The sequence below is a fragment of the Crinia signifera genome, unplaced genomic scaffold (genome assembly GCF_055691185.1).
Source record: "Crinia signifera unplaced genomic scaffold, ASM5569118v1 HAP2_SCAFFOLD_568, whole genome shotgun sequence".
Taxonomy (NCBI): domain Eukaryota; kingdom Metazoa; phylum Chordata; class Amphibia; order Anura; family Myobatrachidae; genus Crinia; species Crinia signifera.
Window position 1 is genome coordinate 48980 of NW_028142461.1, and position 7499 is coordinate 56478.

Below are 7499 nucleotides of genomic sequence, written 5' to 3' on the forward strand. Positions count from 1 at the left end.
TGAAGGTATATGTCATCCTTCCATGCACATGCAGTATTTCATTATATTTGTTAATATAACTCTGCATAGCCTCCTAATGCCCAGAGGGACGGGCAGTCCATCAGCCACGGGTCCCCAGAGGTTTCCCCCACAGGGGGTTTTCCCTCTCCTGAGTGCTGAAGGATGATTCTTTGTGAGTCACGAGGCTACCACCAGCTTGGTCCTCCTATAGGGCACACAGATGTTAAATCAAAAGATAGATAGATGAGGTATATCGATAGATGGTAAATCAGTAGATAGATATGTGGGTAGGTAGATAGATGGCAAATCATTAGCATAACCCAGCACAATACATAATTGTCAGTGTATACCGAGAACATATTATCATGCCCCTTTCCTTTTTTTATTAGGTGAGTGGTCTCCTTGAAACCGATGAAGAAGTCCTAATATGCGACTACTGCAGGGTGACCGGGACCTGGACTGCAGAATCGTCCTCAAGTCAACGAACAAAGATGGCAGCAACAAGAGACCCAATTCAGGTAATTAATGTGAACATTAATTACTGATAATATGTTTGTGGTATACATTTGGGGGTTTGTAGATAGATAATTGGGTGGGTGAAGCGCAATACCTTTAAAAGATAGGTGGGTAGACACAGCATAATCATTGCTGTCATTACCATCCTCCATATACATCTCCTGCTACCTGATGTTTCCTCATACACACCCAGCCTTCCTGGGGAGAGATCCCTGTGGGAGATAAATATCTTGTCACAGACCAAGTTCCTAATTTGGATGTGCCTGCAGACTTGGAGCTACCCTAAAAAAATCCTTGGTGCATGTTGAAGATCTATAGGGGTTCTAGCAAAAATAGACTAAGCTTCTCAAATGGGGACGGCCAGCCTCTTCAGCCAATTTCGCAGCTTTGTGAGGAATATGATTTGGGTAATATCAGGAGATGTGGACAGGAGCTTTATTAATGACATCAGCCAATGATAGCTAATAGGGTATATTTGTATATTTCGAATTCATATGAAGGTATATGTCATCCTTCCATGCACATGCAGTATTTCATTATATTTGTTAATATAACTCTGCATAGCCTCCTAATGCCCAGAGGGACGGGCAGTCCATCAGCCACGGGTCCCCAGAGGTTTCCCCCACAGGGGGTTTTCCCTCTCCTGAGTGCTTAAGGATGATTCTTTGTGAGTCACGAGGCTACCACCAGCTTGGTCCTCCTATAGGGCACACAGATGTTAAATCAAAAGATAGATAGATGAGGTATATCGATAGATGGTAAATCATTAGATAGATATGTGGGTAGGTAGATAGATGGCAAATCATTAGCATAACCCAGCACAATACATAATTGTCAGTGTATACCGAGAACATATTATCATGCCCCTTTCCTTTTTTTATTAGGTGAGTGGTCTCCTTGAAACCGATGAAGAAGTCTTAATATGCAACTACTGCAGGGTGACCGGGACCTGGACTGCAGAATCGTCCTCAAGTCAACGAACAAAGATGGCAGCAACAAGAGACCCAAGTCAGGTAATTAATGTGAACATTAATTACTGATAATATGTTTGTGGTATACATTTGGGGGTTTGTAGATAGATAATTGAGTGGATGAAGCGCAATACCTTTAAAAGATAGGTGGGTGGACACAGCATAATCATTGCTGTCATTACCATCCTCCATATACATCTCCTGCTACCTGATGTTTCCTCATACACACCCAGCCTTCCTGGGGAGAGATCCCTGTGGGAGATAAGTATCTTGTCACAGACCAAGTTCCTAATTTGGATGTGCCTGCAGACTTGGAGCTACCCTAAAAAAATCCTTGGTGCATGTTGAAGATCTATAGGGGGTCTAGCAAAAATAGACTAAGCTTCTCAAATGGGGACGGCCAGCCTCTTCAGCCAATTTCGCAGCTTTGTGAGGAATATGATTTGGGTAATATCAGGAGATGTGGACAGGAGCTTTATTAATGACATCAGCCAATGATAGCTAATAGGGTATATTTGTATATTTCGAATTCATATGAAGGTATATGTCATCCTTCCATGCACATGCAGTATTTCATTATATTTGTTAATATAACTCTGCATAGCCTCCTAATGCCCAGAGGGACGGGCAGTCCATCAGCCACGGGTCCCCAGAGGTTTCCCCCACAGGGGGTTTTCCCTCTCCTGAGTGCTGAAGGATGATTCTTTGTGAGTCACGAGGCTACCACCAGCTTGGTCCTCCTATAGGGCACACAGATGTTAAATCAAAAGATAGATAGATGAGGTATATCGATAGATGGTAAATCATTAGATAGATATGTGGGTAGGTAGATAGATGGCAAATCATTAGCATAACCCAGCACAATACATAATTGTCAGTGTATACCGAGAACATATTATCATGCCCCTTTCCTTTTTTTATTAGGTGAGTGGTCTCCTTGAAACCGATGAAGAAGTCTTAATATGCAACTACTGCAGGGTGACCGGGACCTGGACTGCAGAATCGTCCTCAAGTCAACGAACAAAGATGGCAGCAACAAGAGACCCAAGTCAGGTAATTAATGTGAACATTAATTACTGATAATATGTTTGTGGTATACATTTGGGGGTTTGTAGATAGATAATTGAGTGGATGAAGCGCAATACCTTTAAAAGATAGGTGGGTGGACACAGCATAATCATTGCTGTCATTACCATCCTCCATATACATCTCCTGCTACCTGATGTTTCCTCATACACACCCAGCCTTCCTGGGGAGAGATCCCTGTGGGAGATAAGTATCTTGTCACAGACCAAGTTCCTAATTTGGATGTGCCTGCAGACTTGGAGCTACCCTAAAAAAATCCTTGGTGCATGTTGAAGATCTATAGGGGTTCTAGCAAAAATAGACTAAGCTTCTCAAATGGGGACGGCCAGCCTCTTCAGCCAATTTCACAGCTTTGTGAGGAATATGATTTGGGTAATATCAGGAGATGTGGACAGGAGCTTTATTAATGACATCAGCCAATGATAGCTAATAGGGTATATTTGTATATTTCGAATTCATATGAAGGTATATGTCATCCTTCCATGCACATGCAGTATTTCATTATATTTGTTAATATAACTCTGCATAGCCTCCTAATGCCCAGAGGGATGGGCAGTCCATCAGCCACGGGTCCCCAGAGGTTTCCCCCACAGGGGGTTTTCCCTCTCCTGAGTGCTGAAGGATGATTCTTTGTGAGTCACGAGGCTACCACCAGCTTGGTCCTCCTATAGGGCACACAGATGTTAAATCAAAAGATAGATAGATAGATGGGTGGGTGGGCGGGTAGGTATATTGATAGATGGTAAATCATTAGATAGATATGTGGGTAGGTAGATAGATGGCAAATCATTAGCATAACCCAGCACAATACATAATTGTCAGTGTATACCGAGAACATATTATCATGCCCCTTTCCTTTTTTTATTAGGTGAGTGGTCGCCTTGAAACCGATGAAGAAGTCCTAATATGCGACTACTGCAGGGTGACCGGGACCTGGACTGCAGAATCGTCCTCAAGTCAACGAACAAAGATGGCAGCAACAAGAGACCCAAGTCAGGTAATTAATGTGAACATTAATTACTGATAATATGTTTGTGGTATACATTTGGGGGTTTGTAGATAGATAATTGGGTGGGTGAAGCGCAATACCTTTAAAAGATAGGTGGGTAGACACAGCATAATCATTGCTGTCATTACCATCCTCCATATACATCTCCTGCTACCTGATGTTTCCTCATACACACCCAGCCTTCCTGGGGAGAGATCCCTGTGGGAGATAAATATCTTGTCACAGACCAAGTTCCTAATTTGGATGTGCCTGCAGACTTGGAGCTACCCTAAAAAAATCCTTGGTGCATGTTGAAGATCTATAGGGGTTCTAGCAAAAATAGACTAAGCTTCTCAAATGGGGACGGCCAGCCTCTTCAGCCAATTTCGCAGCTTTGTGAGGAATATGATTTGGGTAATATCAGGAGATGTGGACAGGAGCTTTATTAATGACATCAGCCAATGATAGCTAATAGGGTATATTTGTATATTTCGAATTCATATGAAGGTATATGTCATCCTTCCATGCACATGCAGTATTTCATTATATTTGTTAATATAACTCTGCATAGCCTCCTAATGCCCAGAGGGACGGGCAGTCCATCAGCCACGGGTCCCCAGAGGTTTCCCCCACAGGGGGTTTTCCCTCTCCTGAGTGCTGAAGGATGATTCTTTGTGAGTCACGAGGCTACCACCAGCTTGGTCCTCCTATAGGGCACACAGATGTTAAATCAAAAGATAGATAGATGAGGTATATCGATAGATGGTAAATTATTAGATAGATATGTGGGTAGGTAGATAGATGGCAAATCATTAGCATAACCCAGCACAATACATAATTGTCAGTGTATACCGAGAACATATTATCATGCCCCTTTCCTTTTTTTATTAGGTGAGTGGTCGCCTTGAAACCGATGAAGAAGTCCTAATATGCGACTACTGCAGGGTGACCGGGACCTGGACTGCAGAATCGTCCTCAAGTCAACGAACAAAGATGGCAGCAACAAGAGACCCAAGTCAGGTAATTAATGTGAACATTAATTACTGATAATATGTTTGTGGTATACATTTGGGGGTTTGTAGATAGATAATTGGGTGGGTGAAGCGCAATACCTTTAAAAGATAGGTGGGTAGACACAGCATAATCATTGCTGTCATTACCATCCTCCATATACATCTCCTGCTACCTGATGTTTCCTCATACACACCCAGCCTTCCTGGGGAGAGATCCCTGTGGGAGATAAATATCTTGTCACAGACCAAGTTCCTAATTTGGATGTGCCTGCAGACTTGGAGCTACCCTAAAAAAATCCTTGGTGCATGTTGAAGATCTATAGGGGTTCTAGCAAAAATAGACTAAGCTTCTCAAATGGGGACGGCCAGCCTCTTCAGCCAATTTCGCAGCTTTGTGAGGAATATGATTTGGGTAATATCAGGAGATGTGGACAGGAGCTTTATTAATGACATCAGCCAATGATAGCTAATAGGGTATATTTGTATATTTCGAATTCATATGAAGGTATATGTCATCCTTCCATGCACATGCAGTATTTCATTATATTTGTTAATATAACTCTGCATAGCCTCCTAATGCCCAGAGGGACGGGCAGTCCATCAGCCACGGGTCCCCAGAGGTTTCCCCCACAGGGGGTTTTCCCTCTCCTGAGTGCTGAAGGATGATTCTTTGTGAGTCACGAGGCTACCACCAGCTTGGTCCTCCTATAGGGCACACAGATGTTAAATCAAAAGATAGATAGATGAGGTATATCGATAGATGGTAAATCATTAGATAGATATGTGGGTAGGTAGATAGATGGCAAATCATTAGCATAACCCAGCACAATACATAATTGTCAGTGTATACCGAGAACATATTATCATGCCCCTTTCCTTTTTTTATTAGGTGAGTGGTCTCCTTGAAACCGATGAAGAAGTCCTAATATGCGACTACTGCAGGGTGACCGGGACCTGGACTGCAGAATCGTCCTCAAGTCAACGAACAAAGATGGCAGCAACAAGAGACCCAAGTCAGGTAATTAATGTGAACATTAATTACTGATAATATGTTTGTGGTATACATTTGGGGGTTTGTAGATAGATAATTGGGTGGGTGAAGCGCAATACCTTTAAAAGATAGGTGGGTAGACACAGCATAATCATTGCTGTCATTACCATCCTCCATATACATCTCCTGCTACCTGATGTTTCCTCATACACACCCAGCCTTCCTGGGGAGAGATCCCTGTGGGAGATAAATATCTTGTCACAGACCAAGTTCCTAATTTGGATGTGCCTGCAGACTTGGAGCTACCCTAAAAAAATCCTTGGTGCATGTTGAAGATCTATAGGGGTTCTAGCAAAAATAGACTAAGCTTCTCAAATGGGGACGGCCAGCCTCTTCAGCCAATTTCGCAGCTTTGTGAGGAATATGATTTGGGTAATATCAGGAGATGTGGACAGGAGCTTTATTAATGACATCAGCCAATGATAGCTAATAGGGTATATTTGTATATTTCGAATTCATATGAAGGTATATGTCATCCTTCCATGCACATGCAGTATTTCATTATATTTGTTAATATAACTCTGCATAGCCTCCTAATGCCCAGAGGGACGGGCAGTCCATCAGCCACGGGTCCCCAGAGGTTTCCCCCACAGGGGGTTTTCCCTCTCCTGAGTGCTGAAGGATGATTCTTTGTGAGTCACGAGGCTACCACCAGCTTGGTCCTCCTATAGGGCACACAGATGTTAAATCAAAAGATAGATAGATGAGGTATATCGATAGATGGTAAATCATTAGATAGATATGTGGGTAGGTAGATAGATGGCAAATCATTAGCATAACCCAGCACAATACATAATTGTCAGTGTATACCGAGAACATATTATCATGCCCCTTTCCTTTTTTTATTAGGTGAGTGGTCTCCTTGAAACCGATGAAGAAGTCCTAATATGCGACTACTGCAGGGTGACCGGGACCTGGACTGCAGAATCGTCCTCAAGTCAACGAACAAAGATGGCAGCAACAAGAGACCCAAGTCAGGTAATTAATGTGAACATTAATTACTGATAATATGTTTGTGGTATACATTTGGGGGTTTGTAGATAGATAATTGGGTGGGTGAAGCGCAATACCTTTAAAAGATAGGTGGGTAGACACAGCATAATCATTGCTGTCATTACCATCCTCCATATACATCTCCTGCTACCTGATGTTTCCTCATACACACCCAGCCTTCCTGGGGAGAGATCCCTGTGGGAGATAAATATCTTGTCACAGACCAAGTTCCTAATTTGGATGTGCCTGCAGACTTGGAGCTACCCTAAAAAAATCCTTGGTGCATGTTGAAGATCTATAGGGGTTCTAGCAAAAATAGACTAAGCTTCTCAAATGGGGACGGCCAGCCTCTTCAGCCAATTTCGCAGCTTTGTGAGGAATATGATTTGGGTAATATCAGGAGATGTGGACAGGAGCTTTATTAATGACATCAGCCAATGATAGCTAATAGGGTATATTTGTATATTTCGAATTCATATGAAGGTATATGTCATCCTTCCATGCACATGCAGTATTTCATTATATTTGTTAATATAACTCTGCATAGCCTCCTAATGCCCAGAGGGACGGGCAGTCCATCAGCCACGGGTCCCCAGAGGTTTCCCCCACAGGGGGTTTTCCCTCTCCTGAGTGCTGAAGGATGATTCTTTGTGAGTCACGAGGCTACCACCAGCTTGGTCCTCCTATAGGGCACACAGATGTTAAATCAAAAGATAGATAGATGAGGTATATCGATAGATGGTAAATCATTAGATAGATATGTGGGTAGGTAGATAGATGGCAAATCATTAGCATAACCCAGCACAATACATAATTGTCAGTGTATACCGAGAACATATTATCATGCCCCTTTCCTTTTTTTATTAGGTGAGTGGTCTCCT

At 42.6% G+C, this 7499-nt stretch overlaps 1 long non-coding RNA gene across 1 annotated transcript; it reads left to right on the forward strand.

Moving 5' to 3' along the window:
- The first annotated feature begins 448 nt into the window (after positions 1 to 448).
- LOC146055753 (uncharacterized) lies at positions 449 to 2473 on the forward strand. Its single transcript, XR_014468905.1, has 3 exons — positions 449 to 518; positions 1401 to 1529; positions 2412 to 2473. It is a non-coding gene; the product is annotated as an uncharacterized LOC146055753 (long non-coding RNA).
- Positions 2474 to 7499: the final 5026 nt, after the last annotated feature.